General features: G+C 42.7%; 1 long non-coding RNA gene across 18 annotated transcripts; it reads left to right on the forward strand.

Moving 5' to 3' along the window:
• Positions 1–11,770: 11,770 nt before the first annotated feature.
• LOC125551252 lies at positions 11,771–15,150 on the forward strand. Of its 18 annotated transcripts, none has more exons than XR_007302375.1 (5): positions 11,772–12,412; positions 12,505–12,805; positions 12,912–14,081; positions 14,535–14,631; positions 14,727–15,150. It is a non-coding gene; the product is annotated as an uncharacterized LOC125551252 (long non-coding RNA). The 18 variants fall into 18 exon arrangements; XR_007302383.1 differs by having other exon boundaries at positions 14,742–15,150; XR_007302379.1 differs by having other exon boundaries at positions 11,773–12,412; positions 12,912–14,023.
• The last annotated feature ends 4,786 nt before the right edge of the window (positions 15,151–19,936 follow it).

The raw sequence follows: 19,936 nt of genomic DNA on the forward strand, positions 1-19,936 counted from the left end.
AATATAAATTGCTATTCTTTACTCATCTACATGCTGCAAGATGTTTGGAACTGCTTGAAGATGCTAGTCTTCGATAGGCTAGGCCTTTTCCCTCTATTCTGGCATTCTGCAGTTCAGTCTACAGATACAACCCCTCCATTTGATACCAATGCATACTTAGTTTAGATCTGATTCTTGCGAGTACTTTGGATGACTACTCACGGTTGCTTTGCTCCCCCTTTTCCCCTTTCTTTCTTCTTTCTGGTTGTTGCAACCAGATGGTGCCCCTGGAGCCAGAAGCCACCCCCAACGGATGCTACTACGTGGAGACCGTCGACGACTAGGAGTAGTTAGGAGGTCCCAGGAAGGAGGCCTTGCCTCTTCGATCGTTGATGTTTGTGCTAGCCTTATTAAGGCAAAGCTTGTTTAACTTAGGTCTGTACTCAGATATTGTTGCTTCCGCTGACTCTTGTGTATCGAGCTATGTATTCGAGCCCTCGAGGCCCCTAGCTTGTAATATAAAGCATATATTATTTTAATTTGTGTTTAGAGTTGTGTTGTGATATCTTCCTGTGAGTCCCTGATCTTGATCATACACATTTGCGTGTATGATTAGTGTACGATTGAATCGGGGGCGTCACAAGGCCTGCTGGAGTCACTTGTGGTTCTTTCTCGACCCGCCTCTGCTTGTTGGCAGCCTTGTTCTCCACCTCATTAGCGGGGACGGGAACCTCTGTCTCCATATTCATGCCATGCTCTGGTGCTTCAGCAGCCCCAGCGTCGCCACTCCCTCCGATGGGGCGCTTCGGCGGCATCCTCGTACACTGACGGCTTTGAGGACTTAGAGCGGCGTCGAGGATGCGGGTGGAGAGAGAGTAATTATGTGTGTGGCGAGGATGGGGGGTGCGGCCGCTCGGTGGCGCCATTAATATAGACCAGTGGGAGCGAGGCGGGCGGTGGTCCAAGGCTGTCTCGCTTCCCGGTGAGAACGATTGCTTAATCTCTAGTATGAATGAAATCTATGCTTAATTACTGAATTTTAGTTGCAAAAAATAAATGGTGATATTGATTTTTAGCTGCATATTTTGACAAATCGCAGTGTCTCTTGGCTTAGCACCGAAGTCTGACTTTAATTTGCATATCGTAATCTGAACCGTTTGCGTTGAAGAGATGCACAGATCCTGCATTGAACAGCTTGTACGCTTCCCAGTGAGCCTGCGCACCAGACTGCGCTCGCACACCTCCCGTTCAGTCAAGCAGCTGTCCACATGACACCTCCTATAGCCATTGAAACCAAGACACGTGGCATCACGTGAAAGGTTAACCGAACACACACGGTTTGAATTATACAAAGGTTTGAGATATTAAAGTTGCAGCTATTTTTTTCAAAATGCCTTTGTTGGCTATCATTATTCGAGTGCGCCTTCTCTCAAAATTGACACGAAAAATACCACAGCATGTTGAGTGCCCTTCCATGATAGCATGCCAAGTTTCATGAATTTCAGACGAATTTTGGATTTACAAGAATTTAAACCAGGCATCTCAATTTTTTGTCGGCAATCAACGGTGCCCTGGTGTTTGAAATTCATTCCCATTTCTTGCATGGGACCTAAACATGCACCCAAGGACACAAATTTGATTTTTCAACCAATTTATATGCACTAGAGCATGCGCATGTAGTTCAAATTTGAATTATGCACATAAATGCATTGAAAACTCAGTTAATGCATAAAATGTCCAAACGAACCCCGAAAAATCACAAAAATTCACACAACACTCTTGTTGTTCTATGTTGACACGAGAAAAAACCTTGAAAGCAATAAGAGGCAATGGATATCGTTTCGTCCCCAAAGGTGGGACGTTCCCTACCGAAAACCATCATGCTTGTTGTGAGAAGCTCCGGTTTGTGAGAAGCATATACCCAAACCTGCCCCAAGTGGGACAAAATTTGTACCACGATATGTTGGCGCCGCTCCATGATAGCATGCCAAGTTTCATGCATTTCAGACAAGTTTTGGATTTACTAGAATTTAAAAACCAGGCATCTCAATGTTTTGCCGGCAATCAACGGTGCCCTGGTGTTTGAAATTCATTCCCATTTCTTGTATGGGACCTAAGCATGCACCCAAGGACACATATTTGATTTTTCAACCAATTTATAAGCACTGGAGCATGCGCATGTAGTTCAAATTTGAATTACGCACATAAATGCATTGAAAACTCAGTTAATGCATAAAAATGTCCAAAGAACCCCGAAAAATCACAAAAATTCACACAACACTCCTGTTGTTCTATGTTGGCACGAGAAGAAAAACTTGAAAGCAATAAGAGGCAATGGATATTGTTTCGTCCCCAGAGGTGGGACGTTCCCTACCGAAAACCATCATGCTTGTTGTGAGAAGCTCCGGTTTGTGAGAAGCATATACCCAAACCTGCCCCAAATGGGACAAAATTTATACCACGACATGTTGATGCCGCTCCATGATAGCATGCCAAGTTTCATGAATTTCAGACGAGTTTTGGATCTACTAGAATTTGAAAACCAGGCATCTCAATGTTTTGCCAGCAATCAGAGGTGCCCTGGTGTTTGAAATTCATTCCCGTTTCTTGCATGGGACCTAAGCATGCACCCAAGGACATAGATTTGATTTTTCAACCAATTTATATGCACTGGAGCATGCGCATGTAGTTCAAATTTGAATTATGCACATATATGCATTGAAAACTTAGTTAATGCATAAAAATGTCCAAACAAACCCCGAAAAATCACAAAAATTCACACAACACTCCTGTTGTTCTATGTTGACACGAGAAAAAAACTTGAAATCAATAAGAGGCAAACTATATCGTTTCGTCCCCAAAGGTGGGATGTTCCCTACCGAAAACCATCATGCTTGTTGTGAGAAGCTCTAGTTTGTGAGAAGCATATACCCAAACCTGCCCCAAATGGGACAAAATTTGTACCGCGACATGTTGATGCTGCTCCATGATAGCATTCCAAGTTTCATGAAATTCAGACGAGTTTTGGATTTACTAGAATTTAGAAACCAGGCATCTCAATGTTTTGCCGGCAATGAACGGTGCCCTGGTGTTTGAAATTCATTCCTATTTCTTGCATGGGACCTAAGCATGCACCCTAGGACACAGATTTGTTTTTTCAACCAATTTATATGCAATGGAGCATGCGCATGTAGTTCATATTTGAATTATGCACATAAATGCATTGAAAACTCAGTTAATGCATAAAAATGTCCAAAGAACCCCGAAAAATCACAAAAATTCACACAACACTCCTGTTGTTCTATGTTGACACGAGAAAAAAAACATAAAATCAATAAGAGGCAATGGATATCGTTTCGTCCCCAAAGGTGGGACGTTCCCTACCGAAAACCATCATGCTTGTTGTGAGAAGCTCCGGTTTGTGAGAAGCATATACCCAAACCTGCCCTAAATGGGACAAAATTTGTACGACGGCATGTTGATGCTGCTCCATGATAGCATGCCAAGTTTCATGAATTTCAGACGAGTTTTGGATTTACTAGAATTTAAAAACCAGGCATCTCAATGTTTTGCCGGCAATCAACGGTGCCATGGTGTTTGAAATTCATTCCCATTTCTTGCATGGGACCTAAGCACGCGCCGAAGCACAAATATTTGATTTTTCAACCAATTTATATGCACTGGAGCATGCGCATGTAGTTCAAATTTGAATTATGCACATAAATGCATTGAAAACTCACTTAATGCATAAAAATGTCCAAACGAACCCCGAAAAATCACAAAAATTCACACAACACTCATGTTGTTCTGTGTTGACACAAGAAAAAAACATGAAAGCAATAAGAGGTAATGGATATCGTTTCGTCCCCAAAGGTGGGACGTTCCCTACCAAAAACCATCATGCTTGTTGTGAGAAGCTCCGGTTTGTGAGAAGCATATACCCAAAAGTGCCCCAAATGGGACAAAATTTATACCACGGCATGTTGATGCCGCTCCATGATAGCATGCCAAGGTTCAATTCAGACGATTTTTGGATTTACTAGAATTTAAAAACCAGGCATCTCAATGTTTTGCCAGCAATCAACGGTGCCATGGTGTTTGAAATTCATTCCCAATTCTTGCATGGGACCTAAGCATGCACCCAAGGACAAAGATTTGATTTTTCAACTAATTTATATGCACTGATGCATGCAGATGTAGTTCAAATTTGAATTATGCACATAAATGCATTGAAAACTCACTTAATGTTAAAAAATGTCCAAACGAACCCTGAATAATTCCAATTCTTTTATGATCACTGCAGATAAAAGGTCTAGCAACTGAAACACCGTCCATGGCTGCTGTGACCCCATTATGTAATTCAAATCAAGACAAAAAATCAAGTAGATCCCACACAGTTTATTATAACCAACCGTGTGAGATGCAACACAAAATATCTTCGGACCATGTCTGAATAAGGGACCGTGTCTGATGACACTTTGCACGCTAGTTTTTTGTCTAAAGCAATTCCAAATTTTAGGCTTCCGCGGAAATATCTACCTCTCCGCCCCTCCCCTTATGAAAAGCCACATTTCCCCCCTTTCCGCCTTCCTTTCCAAGTTGAAACCTTCACTCCTTGCTTGCAGCACCGCCGCCTCCTCGCCGGCGACCCTCCTTCACGCTGCTCGGCCTCGCCTATCCAGGCAGGTAATCCACACCTGACCCCCATCCTCCTCCTCCTTCCACATCCCACATGCCCCGACTGTTGGCGCGAGCGCAACACCTTCCACCCAAATCACCGACCCCTCCACCAAATAAGCGCCGGCCTAAGCCATGGTGCACGCTGTATAGCCAGGACCTCAAGGAGCATTTGGCAGCGGAGAAGCAAATCACGGCCGCACGCGCGGATGAGGTCGCGATGGCTGCCATTCGTGCCGACCCCCAGATCTTGGAGGAGAACCTCGCTATCGAGGCCACCATTGATGCCTCGCGCGCCAACGCCGCTACGCGGTTGGTTGCTTTAAACGACAGTTCGTGGCGTTTTCTCAAGGCCACAGTCAGTGCCTTCAAATAGGACTACGAGGTGTTTTCTCTGCATGCACGTGCTTACCTCATCTCGAGAGCCAGCAGGTTGGTGCCCGGAGCGGCTCAGGCAACTCACCACTATAACGAGGGCACCCATGATGTGGAGGCCTCGCCTTCTTCCATGTCCAAGGAGCCAATCGTCATCGATATCTCCGACAATGAGGAGTAGCTTGTCTTATTAGCTCACTATAAGAACCCATGTTCAACTTGCTAGCTACTGCCTTTCCTTAACAAATTCTAGTGAATTGTGCTATCTACTTTTACCATGTGGTGTTCAATTAACTGCTTGGTTCAATTCTGCAAATGTGATGTTCAATTCTTCAGGGTGCAATATTTCCAAGTTGTTAAGCATGCTTGGTTTGGTTAACTGTCTGATCTTCTATTAGAAGTATGTTATATTGTTCAATTGGTGTTTACTTAACTGCTTGGTTCATTTGTTGTGGCTTGGTTCACTTGTTGTGGTGTTTAGTTAACTGCTTGGTTCAATTTTGCAATGCAATGTTCAATTGTTGTGGCTGCATTCTGTTATTGTATACCATGTGAGGAATAAATCGAATTTGGATGTACTAAATACATGAGAAACAAATACAATTGATATATTTCCAAGTTGATAACCATGCTTGGTCTGGTTAACTGTCTGATCTTCTATTAGGAGTATGTTATATCGTGCAATGTGGTGCTCAGTTAACGTTTTGTCCATTTGTCGTGGTGTTTAGTTAAGTGTTTGGTTCAATTCTGCAATGCGATGTTCAATTGCAGTGGCTGCATTCTGTTATTGTATACCATGTGAGGAATAAATCGAATTTGGCTGCACTTAATACATGAGAAACATATACAAGTGCTATATTTCCTAGTTCTTAATCATGCTTGGTTTGGATAAATGAGTTTTCCATGTGGCTTGAATTAATCTGATGAATCTGCAATGTGCTTATTTATCATCAACATATTTTACTGATAGCATGCAAACCCTTACTTAACCTGATGACTAACTACCTTATATGTGTTGCAGGGGAAAAATGGGAAGCACTAAGGTTTACAAGATGGTACTAACTATTATACCTTGCCTTTTTGTATTCCTTTGCCCCATTTCCAACATAGAGAAGATATTTGTGCACATCCTTGTTTTCAGGCTTCACTGATGATAACCTCTCAAGCAACCTCTGTGGTCAGGAGGCGAGGAAAGTTTTCATACAACAGCCATGGTTCAATATTGAAGTGTTCCTGAAGAGGTCGAAGGGTGTACGGTCAATCATCCACAGGCACTGGCCTAAAGTTGCAAAGACCTTCAACATGAATGAAGGCTCAATATTCGCCTTTCGCTTCAGCATTTTTCCAGATGAGATGCATCTCTCTATGTACCGTCTATGATGCTAATTTCGAAAGGTTCTAGATGTTGCATGTGAAACTTGCTGCTGGTGCAGTTGTGTAATGGGGTAGCTGAGTGCTGAAGCTATATCATGTTGTACTCTGATGTATTTCAATTATGAAATCCTGCTTCCTTAATATGGAAATGGAATATATTATGTGCTTAGTATGAATGTCAATTAGATTAGTAAATGGATTGTTAATAATAGGGCAATTAGCCCGCTAATTGGCCAATTAGCTTGCTAATTGGATTTTGCTATTGCAAACAGTTGTTGAAAAAAATACCGTGGGCGATGACCTCAAGCAATGCACACAGTTTCTAGGAACAAACCGTGTTGGATCAATGAACAATCACACACGACATTCTCTTCAAAACTGTTTACGTTAAGCCACCTTGCGCAAACGTTTTCCTTGTAGTGACTGCGTGGGATGTATGTACGAACGAAAATGTTTAGTGGTGATTGACTGTGTGGGATGTACTTACGACCGGAAATGATTTTGCCTGTATAATTGTATTTTTTGAGCACTACTGTATGTATTTCTGTATTTGAGTGCTCGCTGGTCGCACACGACCTCATTTTTCCAAGCGTGTGTTATTTAGAATATAATCCCCAACGGTTTCTGGGTCGTGTGGGAAGGACCCACTATCCCCCACGCTCACTTGGCGATGGTTCCGAATGCCATCGTAGAAAGTGGTTAAAACCGTTTGTTTAGGACCGACGCATACCAGTGAGAGTCTCCCACAAGCTTGGGGGTGGATTTTCCAGCTACTTAATGCTTTGCCTGATCATCCTCTTAAGAAAAATGAAATACTTGATATTTTCTATAATGGACTAACCGATGCTTCTAGGGACTTCCTAGATAGTTGTGCTTGTTGTGTTTTCAGGGAACAAACTGTTGGACAAGCTGAAGAATTATGGAATAACATAGTGAAAAATTATGATGATTGGACTATTCCTGAACCACCTCCTAAACCCACTCCGGAGAAGAGGGGTATATTATATCTCAGTCCCGAAGATATGCAAGAGGCAAATAAATCTATGAAGGAAAAGGGTATTAAAGCTGAGGATGTTAAAAATTACCTCCTATTGAAGAAATACATGGGCTTAACCAACCACCAATGCATAAGGTGGTAGAGGTAAATTCTCTTATGAAGTTTAATAATAATGACAATCCTCACAATATGCATCCTAGTCAATGCCTTTATGAGTTTGAAAAATACATTAGGAAACAAGATCATTTCAATGCAAATGTTATGAAACAATTGAAATATAATTCAGATATGATTGCTCGCTTGAGTGACTTGTTATTTAGAATATAAAATGATGTTAGAGGTGTTGGAAAACATGCTTCTATGGTTCAAACTCAGTTAGAACAAGTTGCTAAATCACAAAGAGGATTTCTTGATGAAATGAACCATAATATGCATGACTTTGCTGTTAGAGTTGCAACTAGAGGAGGTAAAATGACTCAGGAACCACTTTATCCTGAGTGACACCCTAAAAGAATTGAATAAGATTCACAAAGATCTAACACTAGTGCACCTAGTCCTTCTAGAAAGAAAAAGAAAAATAAAAATGATAGGACTTTGTACACTTCTAGTGAACCCGAAATAGAAAACCCTCCTGATAATGAAAATGAAATTTCTATCTCTGATGCTGAAACTCAATCTAGTAATGAACACTCACCTAATGATAATGAAAAAGATAATGATGAGGTTCATGAAGACTCTCAACCAACCAATGATAAAGAACCAGATAATGATGTTGAGATAGAACCACCTGTTGATCTTAATAACCCACAATCTAAACATAAAAGATATGACAAAAGAGAATTCATTGCTAGAAAACACGGTAAAGAAAGAGAACCGTGGGTTCAAAAACCTATGCCTTTTCCATCCAAGTCAACTAAAAAGAATGATGATGAAGAATTTGAATGCTTTGCTAAAATGCTGATGCCAGTCTTTTTGCGTACTCGCTTGACTGATATCTTGAAAATGCCTCCCTATGCATAGTATATGAAAGACATCATCACTAATAAGAGAAAAATACCGGAAGTTAAAATCTCCACTATGCTTGCTAATTACACTTTTGAAGATGGAGTACCCAAAAAACTTGGAGATCCGGGGATACTCAAAAAAGAATTATGTGAAAACTGCTTTGTGTGATTTAGGAGCTGGCGTTAGTGTTATGCCTTTCTCTTTGTATAAAAGACTTGACTTGAATAAACTCACACCTACTGAAATATCTTTGCAAATGTGTAACGCCTTCGATGCGGCTATATCTCCCACGTGTCTAAGCACGACTTAGAGGCATAACCGCATTGAAAGCAATGTCGCAAGTGAGGTAATCTTCGCAAACAACCCATGTAATACATAAGGGAAAAGATACATAGTTGGCTTACAATCGCCACTTCACACAATTACATGAGTAAAGCAATACATCAACCAGATACAATCAAGGTCTGACTACGGAACCAAAATAAAAGAAGAACCCCAAATGCGACAAGGTCCCCGATCGACCCCAACTGGGCTCCACTACTGATCAACTAGAACGAAACAACACAAAGGGCAAGATCTTCAACGAGCTCCTCCTGAGCTTGGTTGCGTCATCTGCACGGACTCATCGGCACCTGCAAGCTGGTTTTGGAAGTATCTGTGAGCCACGGGGACTCAGCAATCTCGCACCCTCGCGATCAAGACTATTTAAGCTTATGGGTAAGGTAAAGGTATGAGGTGGAGCTGCAGCAAGCGACTAGCATATATGGTGGCTAACATACGCAAATGAGAGCGAGAAGAGAAGGCAAAGCACGGTCGATACAAGTATGATCAAGAAGTGATCCTAAAACAACCTACGTCAAGCATAACTCCAACACCATGTTCACTTCCCGGACTCCGCCGGAAAGAGACCATCACGGTAACACACGCGGTTGATGTATTTTAATTAAGGTCAACTTCAGGTTTTCTACAACCGGACATTAACAAATTCCCATCCGCCCATAACCGCGGGCACGACTTTTGAAAGTTCAAATCCCTGCAGGGGTGTCCCAACTTAGCCCATCACAAGCTCTCACGGTCAACGAAGGAATAGACCTCCTCCCGAGACATTCCGATCAGACTCGGTATCCCGGTTCTACAAGACATTTCGACAGGTTCAAACTAAACCAGCAACACCGCCCGAACGTGCCGACAAATCCCGATAGGAGCTGCACATATCTCTTTCTCAGGGCACACCAGATTGTCCAAACTTCCGGTAGGCCAGCCCAAAGTTGCCCCTGGTGGCCACCGGCGGCTGACAAGTTGGACCAACACTCAGAGGAGCACTGGCCCGGGGGGGGGTAAAATAATGATGACCCTCAGGAGCGCGACTCCCAAGGGAAAAGAAAAGGCTAGGTGGCAAATGGTAAAACCAATGTTGGGCATTGCTGGAAGAGCTTTACTTAAGGCAAACTGTCAAGGGGTTCCCATAATAGCCCAACCGCGTAAGGAACGCAAAATCCGGGAACATAACACCAATATGACGGAAACTAGGGCGGCAAGAGTGGAACAAAACACCAGGCAAAAGGCCGAGCCTTCCACCCTTTACCAAGTATATAGATGCATTAATTAAACAAGATATATTGTGATATCCCAACAAGTAAAACATGTTCCAACAAGGAACAACATCTCCCTGTTCCAACAAGGAACAACATCTCCCTATTCCAACAAGGAACAAACTTCAATCTTCCCCTGCAACTAACAACACTATAAGAGGGGCTGAGCAGAGCGGTAACATAGCCAAACAACGGTTTGCTAGGACAAGGTGGGTTAGAGGCTTGGTTCACAATATGGGAGGCATGATAAGCAAGTGGTAGGTATCGCAGCATAGGCATAGCAAAAGAGCGAGCAACTAGCAAGCAAAGATAGAAGTGATTTCGAGGGTATGGTCATCTTGCCCGAAATCCCGCAAAGAAGAAGAACGAGTCCATGAAGAAGACAAACGGACGTAGACGAGCGGGTCCTCACAAACGCGACGTTATCGGAACCAACCCGAAGAAGCAAACACCGGAAAAGAAGCACACAACAGAGTAAACAACCAACACATGAACATGGTATGATATGCGGGATGCGGTATGCGATGCATATGCATGATTTGACAAGGAATGATAGGATCTGGCCTCAACTTGGAAATCCAAGTGTGCCACTGGAAAGATGAGATGAAATCGCTTGAAAACGATATAAAGAATGCCGGAATCGGAGTTACGGTTTGGAAATGGCAAGCAATTCAAATATGGCACCGGTCTGCGATATACAGCAAGTAGCCATCTAAATGCAACAAGATGAACATGCTACAGCACTCAAACATGGCAACAAAATACATGGCAGGGATCCACTCAAAAAGCTTAACAAAAGATGAACACTGAGCTACGGATAATTCATCCATTAACAGGTTCAAACAAGCATGGCAAAAATGAAAACGGTAAACAGATTTCAGACTTAGTGAAATTAACACTTGTCTGGAATTTCAGATCAGATAGCACTCTTTGGAGCAAGAAAACAATATGCTACAGGACCTGAACATGGCAAAGTAAAGCATGGCATGGAGCTACTAAAATAGCTTAACAAAAGTCCCTTAGTGACTTTGAGCCAAAAGGGATCAGAAAATACATTTGCAAGCATGTGAACATGGCAAAAACATAATCAGGTTACATACTTAGTGGAAAACTGGAGCATGCAAAATCAGATATCAAGTAGGCATATTTACAAGTTCGATACACTCACTACAAAGCAAGTCATGACAATCTAAGCATACACCCATCAAGAATACACATTATACAAGCTAGACATGGCAAGAATAATAACATAACATGCACGGATCAACTACAACATCCTCGGCAAAATCGCTAAAAGTAGACAATCTGCCCAAATTCATGAAATGACAAAAGTAGAGCTCGATTGACTCAAGCTAGAGTACTCCATAATTGCAAACAAAGACATGGATGTATAGATCACTACAAGATTAACAAATTATCCTTACTGATCATCCTCAATAAAGGCACAGATCACTAAGAAACAACATGAACATATGGCCATATTGAATATATAAATCACACTACTCAACCCGGCATTCCAGCGCGTCCGCGGCATGCGAGCGATCCGGCTCGCATGTTCTGCCTCGCTGGCTGGTTTTTACAGCGCTGTCAAACATCCCACCATTTGTCTATCTGTACATTGTTTTTTCGTGCTTAGCTGGATGACGGATGGGCCTCCTTTCTTGCGGGCCCAACTTTGCAGGCAGCGTCCCGTCTCTGGGTCGCGTGTGTCTTACGTGAGAAAACGTTTAACCGTGGTGGCCGTGGGCAACGTGGGCTGGGTCGGTGAAACCCTATCAACCAATCGTCGCTCTCCTCGAGCCCCACGTCCCTGCTTCCCCTCTTTCCACTCCCCACGTTTCCCTGTGCAGCCGCCGCCTTCCCCCCGCTCTCCTCATCTCATCAGAGCCACCCGGCCGGACTCCTTCTTGGCCCCAAGAAGCCCCCGTTCTGCCCCGCGTCGGAGTTCAGCGGTAGGGGAGGAGCGGATCGATGACGACGAGGATGAGAGATCGATGGAGCGAGCAGCCATTGCAGAGGATAGATCGAGGAGGGAGCGAGCCAGGAGGTGCCGCCGGTCGGTCGCCGCCTCACCACTGGCTACCCTTCTCTTTCCCCTCTACATCGCCTTCTTCCTCCATGCTCTCCAAATCCTGCCTGAGGTCGTCGCGCTTCACCTGGTTCTAGATCGGCAGCAGCTAGACGAGGTCGTTCGTGGGGTGAAAGAGCAGGGAGGCAGGCAAGCGACGAGGGCAAGAAGAAGCCAGCCCGTCGCGCTTGGCTCGAGCTGCAGGGAAGAGGGAGGAGTCCCGAGAGAGGGTGAAGGAGCGGGCTGGACCTTGTGAGGCGGTGCCGCCGGCCAGGGCACGTTGTTAGTGCGCTCGGCGCCGTCCTTCTCACCCCGAGTTTGCCTCCCTCTCCCCTTCCGGCGCAGGTCCTTCTTTTTCACGAAACTGACCCAGCTTTCCTGTTTTTGCTACATGTGCGATTTGATTCTTCACTTTCCTTTTCTTCTCTTTCTTTCAGATCACCGGGGCTGCTCTCATTTGTTTGATTTGGTATTGTTCCTTCCATTCTGCTACTCATTGTTATCATACCAAGGTGAGGTTTCTTCAGTTACGATGCTCCTGGCCTGTTTGATGAAACTTCTATGAGCTGGTATGCTGTTTGCTCTCTCTTTTCCTTCTTGTTGCAGGCGGGTTTACCTTCTCTGTTGGTTCTTGGGTCCTCCATGTCGTGAGCCATCAAGGTTGGACAGCCTCTCTTCTGAGCTTTTGTCTACTCAAAGTGATGTGAGCTGATTCGTTGGTTTGCGCAACCTCGCTGTGTACGTGATCTTTGTTTACATATAAACACCGGATGTGTGATCTTTGCCTGCATATCAAACGAGGATGTGCTCTTATTTACATCTTGGTGTGTTACCATGACTCTAGGTGGTCAGCCCGGTTCGCAGCTAGGCCATGCTTCCCTCCGGATTCTGGCATGGTGTTCAGGTGCCTTTCTTGGTTCAGTTCCGAGTCAGAAGCAATGACATCATTTTTTCCTAAATCTTGCATATACGTTTGATTGCAGCGGCTGATTCCTGTGTCATGCCTGGACTTGCTAGATCGGTTAGAGTTTGTTTATTATGCCTTCGGCATCCCCTGGATTTTTACTTGGGTGTCATGTGGTGGTTATTTGATATGTGGTCTAGGAAGAGCCCACTTATTCTACATTGGGCGTCCTTTGCTGCATTTCTACTTGTATGTGCTTTCATGTGTTTTGGGATGACCCAATGCATTTTAGTTCATCTATATGTACATCTTCCTGAAGTCTTTCTGTTCCCTCTGTTTTTTCTTAGGTTGTATGTAGATGAGCACATAGGACCATGACTGGATGGTTTCATGTAACCATACATCCCTATAACACGGTTCAATGAATGGTCTGTTGCCACTTTTCCCCAAGTTATGATTTTGGGAGTGATTTAGGATTGGCTGGCACTTCTTCGGACTTCAGTTATGAGGAAATGGGTCGACACAATTTACAAGATGGTGCTCAGCGAGCTGGGCTCTGATTCCACCAATATGAATGTCTAGCCTCAAACTTGCCTTACTTTTTTGGAATTACTCTTTTTATCTGTTGGATCATTCTTTTGTTAGTAAGAAATGTCTGCATTTTAGTGTAACCTAAACCTGCTCATTCTAGTCATTGGTTGATATCAGTAGTGGAATGTTGTCTTTTCTTCTCTCATTATTATTTCAGGTCGTTAGATTCACGCATTACAGATTACTGTATTTAGTGGTGTCATGATTATTGCATGCATTCTATTTACTGAAAAGTGAAAACACCCACCACTACAATATCTTCATAAGAATCTTTTTTCTACAGTTAGCACAAAAAGATGCTTTTGGCCTACTACATGAACTCGTTCTTGCCGACTTCATCCTCTGTTTATTTTCTCATGTTTGATAAAATATCTGTGAGCTCAACCATTCTGTGATTCATGTTTCCTTGCCGTGTAGGTTCTTTGTTGGTTCGTGGGACGTCTGTGTCGTTAACCAACAAGGTTGGATCTGTTCTGATTCGCTTGGTTGATTAGTGCTTGATGAGCAGCCTATGAACCCGTGCGTTTGTGCGACCAGCTTCCCTGTCTATTTGTTTTTTTGGTTCATCTACCATACTTGTTGTACTATGTATGGGATTTTTCTTCAGATCTCGTCAGGAAAACAACTTTCTTTCTTTATGATTGTCCTGCTGGTTTAGTCCTATGCATACACCGTCTTCTTCCTGGTTGATTAGGTGCTTGTAGGCCATTGGTTTGTGCCCGTGCTTGTATAGTATGGCCTGTTTTCTTAGCTTTTGCTAATTCCCAGTAAACTACAAGACTCTCTCGAGTTAGTGCATTAAAAGAAATATATGCAGCAAGTGATAGTTAAATAAATATGTAGGTTAAAAAATACAGTCAGACCTATACACCACTTGCTTATTGTTTTTAAACATGCTTGCTTTTTCTTTTATCTTTCATAAATCTCTGATTCCTTTTCAGTTTTCTGATTTCCTTTTGTTCTACATTTCAGTTCATCTATATGTACTTCTTCCTAAAGTCTTTATGTTTGTGCTGCAAATCTTGTCGCTCTTGCACTGTCTTGTTGGCTCAAGCTTCTCAGTGCAAAGGTTTGTGATTCCTCTTCCGGTTCTATTTTCTTTTGCTCCTGTGATGTATAATGATTGACTGCGCTTAAGTTTGTCCGTTTCATTTATGTGTTTAGGGTGTCTATGTACAGTTTATCTGTTCTATCTGGTGCATCGTGTGCTAAACTTCTAGCTGGATGTGCTTTGATTGGTTAGCATGTGTGGTCTAGCCTGAGCCAATGCATTTGAAGTCTGTCAATTTCTGAATTTGTTCTGTTCCTTGCTTGCATGTGCTACGATTGGTTATATGCAAGGAAGAATGGAATTAAGAGGGAGATGAAGAGTGAGAGGCAAAACGCCAGGGAAAAAGATAGCTAGACAGCAAATGATGTAGCATATAGGTTGCTAAAATAGATTGCTACTCTCCTGTTTAATTAAATGTCCATGGGTTGATTTCAGTTCTGTGCTTGGGGTCAGCATATTCATTAAGGCTGATCTATTCTAACTCGGCCATTTTTTGCCTACACTGAGCAAATGCATAAGAGTTGTTCTATTTCTGAATTTATGTTTCTGCTTGGATGTGTATTTTCCATGCCGGAGTTGTTCTTGCTTTGTTATTTTCTTTTGTATTGAAAGTCATGTTGATGTGGCACTCTTTGCTGTTTCGAATGACAAGATTTGTGCTTTATATATTATAAGTCGCTGAATTAAGATTTTTCTTATGCTTCCTTTCTCGAAAATAAAAATGGCTACCTATATATTGTTCCCTTGCCTTTATTTTTTACTGAAAAAGATATACATTTCCATGTTTTACCTTTCATAATGAGAGCAAGTAGCAAGGCTAGATGCAGTCTTATGTTCAAGAGTTCCGTACATTGTATGATCTCCTGCTAAAAATGTTGTTTCCATCTCTTGCTTAATCATTTAATGTTTATTTGCATACGGGTCCAGAGAGTTGCATTTTCGTGCCTTCCAAATCCACGTGCTTAGCTGAAAAGTGCAATGCATGATGATTGCTGGTGATCTTTTTATTGGTAGACAACCCTTACTTTCGATATGGTAATTCTCAAAAGGCCCGCTTTACTGGTTGCTTCGTTTGGCAACAGAGTTATCGGGATAAATGCAAACCTTGGTTTTTTTAAGCTCCATATACATTTGTGTATTTTGTATTTTGTGATTATGTTGCATATATATTTGTTTATTCCTTCTTTTCAGGAATGTAGGGAGCATTTATTATGGTCTTCTCACATTTCAATTGATTAAGTAGTAGACTCATAAATCCTCCTTTTATTCTTTCAGAAGTCGTTTCCCATGTTTATTACTTAGCAATTAAGCTACTTTTATTCACTCTAAAATATTATACCCCATATGTGCATGTTAAGTTCGCTAGCTAGGTAACTCTGGGAAAACTTTTATCCATTTCCTTATAGGGCCATGAGTTATGCTATAATATAATTTAGACGCTTTTGCAATATTGTAGTCGCTTCTCTTACAGGAAGTAAGTATAATTTATGTGTAGTGAGTAGAAAAATTCCCTTCCCTAAACTGAATTGTCACAGTAAGGATCATCTTAACCTTGTTCGGAGAGTTGAAGAGTTGCATATGTAACCATGTCTATTATTCTTAGATAAGGTCTTGCATTTTCAGCATTGGCGCAAGAAAACAATTCATAATCTTTTCGGCCTTGTGTATAGTTGCAACTATTTTCGTGTTATCAGGATTGTACTAATTAAGCAATAATGGTAGTAACAGAAAAACATTTTTTGCAAATGGGGTTATTATTAGGATTATTCCCATGGACTTTCTGGTGATATTTAGATGAATATTTCCACATAATAGAATTATCCTTTTAGATCAAGGGATGCCTATGGATGGTAGGTCAATAGCATGTGGCATGTAGAGGGCCTCCTTTTCCTTCATGAAGCTGAGAGATAACTTATGCTTTCTTTTTTAGTTTCTCCTCTATAAGTATATTTGACCACTATTAATTTTGTTATAATACACATGAGAAGAATCTTGAGAAAGTTTATAAGATTTACATGACTTGATTGGCATTCATAAAAGGTTTTGCATTTAGCTGCTATAGAGGTGGAATACTTGCGAACTAGAAAATTTTGTATCTTAATTTTGGTCGGATTATTAGCAAGTTGAGTGCAACTGGTTCACAGATAAAGAACTTGTCTATCATTTTATTGTCTTACCTATAGATGGAGTTGTTCTTCCTAACCATTAGAAGCTAGCTTTTCCTATCGGCTGGTGTTTTAAATGAATGGATGAAGTGCATGTTTCAGTTTTGATGGCTGTTTGGGTTGAATTTAACTTTTTGAAGTAGCGGTGTTGCCAGCCAACCTTTTATTTCTATGTGTTTCATTGAAGCGGCCAACTTGCTGAAAGAGCTCTTGAGCAAAATTTTATCCCATGTGACCTTGGTGATTTGTGAGGGAAGGTTGGATCCTTGTGGCCGACCACCTATTTTGCATTGTTACTGAATAACTATCAAACATGACCAGTCCCACATAAAGGTATGCTAACATGAAGTGAAATTTTGGTTTTCAAATGCTATGTACTCTGAATACATTGATCAAGTGGTTATCAATTTCTGCTCATTCTCTCCTTATTAAGTCAAGTTTGTAATTAATTTCTCACAAGAGTTGATTTCTACATGTGTCACAGTATCATCAGCAGTCTATCTACATGCCTTGCTCATAACATTGTAAATGATCGTTAGTAAGCTTCTTAGAAAACATGTATCATCAGCAACCATTTATCTATCATCGATCCGTACTTATTTTCACATGTTTCTTTCTATGTCTATATTTTGACACACACTCTTCCAATAGTTGGCTTGCTCTCGGCCTTTGTGCCATGGGCGCAACGGGTCATCTAGTGAGATAAATAGGCCAAGGACTTAGTGGAGATGCTAAGTCCCTGAAATCAGCATTAACATGTGCACCACTTTGCAAGCTTGTGCTAGTCACCACACACATCACAAAAATACATGAGTTGCACCTCTAGAAAGATGGCAAAACCCTTAACAAAACATATGTAGAGCTCATGGGCATATTATGCACACAATAATCATGGCAAAAATGACAAATATCTAAATGGAGCAGCAGATCTGACAATTATCTCAAGTAGCACTCTTCTAACAACATTTCGGGCATCAAGATGAACTCAAATGAAAATGATTCAATAAGATGAAATGATGTACTCTCTGAGACGAACATTTTGATATGCTATCTGCATGAATCGGAGCTATGGATGCAAAGTTACGAGGCGATGAACAACGCAAACTAATTAGGGCTAGGGGGTAGAAAGTCAACCCAGTGGATCTGGATCCAGATCGGATCTCGCCGGGTACTATAGCTCACGGAGCCCGAGGATGGCCGGCCGGAGTAGACGTCGGAGGAAGGTCACCAGAGGGAGAGGGGAGGGGCCGGATCCCGACGGGGATGGGTGGATCCAGGCGCCGGGGCGGCGCTCCGCGGCGATGGGCGGCGTCTGCCGGCGAGCGCGGCTGCCGGATTTCGTGGTGGAGGGCGCCGGAGAGGTCGTCGGAGCCGGGCGGTGCGGCGGCCGGCGGGCGCGGAGGCGACCCACGGCTGCGGAGGCGGCTCGGGCGGAGGTGGATCCGGGCGGCGATGCTTCCAGGCGGCGGGGCGCGCGATGGGCCTCGGGGGCCCGGTTCGGGCCGCCCGGGCCGGCGGCGGAGAAGGCGGCGGCGGGACAGGTGGTGGGAGGCGATTGGCGCGGACGACGGAGCGGACATGTCCGGGCACGGTGGAATGTGTCCGGCGGCGCGATGGAGAAGAAGGTTAGGGTCTCATCCGCGAAAATTTTAGGGATGGCCACATATTTATAGGTAGAGGGAGCTAGGAGAGTCCAAATGAGGTGCGGTTTTCGGCCATGCGATCGTGATCGAACGACCGAGATGATGGAGAGGGTTTAGGTGGGTTTTGGGCCAAATTGGAAGGGTGTTGGGCTGCAACACACACGAGGCCTTTTTGGTCCCTCGGTTAACCGTTGGAGCATCAAACGAAGTCCAAATGGTACGAAACTTGACAGGCGGTCTACCGGTAGTAAACCAAGGCCGCTTGGCAAGTCTCGGTCTAATCCGGAAATGTTTAATTCCCACACATGAAAGAAAGGTAGAAATGACCACCGGAGGAGAACGGAGCGCCGGAATGCAAAACGGACAACGGGGAAAATGCTTGGATGCATGAGATGAACATGTATGCAAATGAAATGCACATGATGACATGATATGCAATGAATGACACGCGAGCAATAACATGGCAACAACAGTGAATAACTAGACGACACCTGGCACATCGGTCTCGGGGCGTTACAACACTCCACCACTACGAGAGGATCTCGTCCCGAGATCTAGAATGGCACCGGAGGGACAACGGAAGAGATGAGAGAAGAGGTAAAACAAATTGCTTCTTTGACAAACGAGTGAAACCAAAGAACCTTGAAAAGGTTGAACAAATTGAAAGAAATAAAACAACGGAGAAGAACAAAGTTGAAAGCACTCCGTTAAGAAAGAGAAATAAGAAAGAACCGATTCGGGTAGCACTTCGGTTGAAAAGAGATGAAGACTTGATGAAATGAAAGAACTTAAGCAAAGGGGCACAATACTCCGGTTAAATGGCTAGGTTGAAGAGAGCAACATCACAATGCCTCCGGAACAAAAGAAAGAATGGAATGGAATGAACAACGAGAAAACAAGATCTTGAGGGAGCACGCTTACAACAAGTGCTAGAACGGAGTTGTTGGAAAACCAACAACGAAAAGAATAAGCTTGATATGGTCTTATGGAATACATCTCAAATTATGAGGTGACAACCTGCCACTCACGGAAAAAGAATTGGATTGATATGAACAAATTGGCGAGAAAGTATATTGCACCGGGAAGGATAAATGAAGAACTTGGATCATTTATAAGCACCATAACTAGCAACAATCCTTAGGAAAGGCTTTGGTGAAATATAACCCAAGATAACTCCAAAGAAGAGATTGATGGATTTAAAATACCTCATTCTTAATAACATGTGAATCATGAACTCAAATTATCAAGAATGATGTAAAACCACCTCCAAAGATACGGTAGAAAGAAATTGTACTTCGGATAGCAAGATGAAGAAAACTTGAGCTTCTTTGAAAAGAATCTCAATGGACACTTCGAGAAGGAATATAAATCCTTGATGAACCATCATGTAGAACTTTCATGAGAACTCCGGAAATAAAAGAAATGATCAATCAAAATGGAGAATGAAAAGAATAAGGTTTGAAGCCTTGCAATGATTTAGATGAATCTTCACGACGATATAATGCAGAAAAGCTT

The sequence above is a fragment of the Triticum urartu genome, chromosome 1 (genome assembly GCF_003073215.2).
Source record: "Triticum urartu cultivar G1812 chromosome 1, Tu2.1, whole genome shotgun sequence".
Classification (NCBI taxonomy): domain Eukaryota; kingdom Viridiplantae; phylum Streptophyta; class Magnoliopsida; order Poales; family Poaceae; genus Triticum; species Triticum urartu.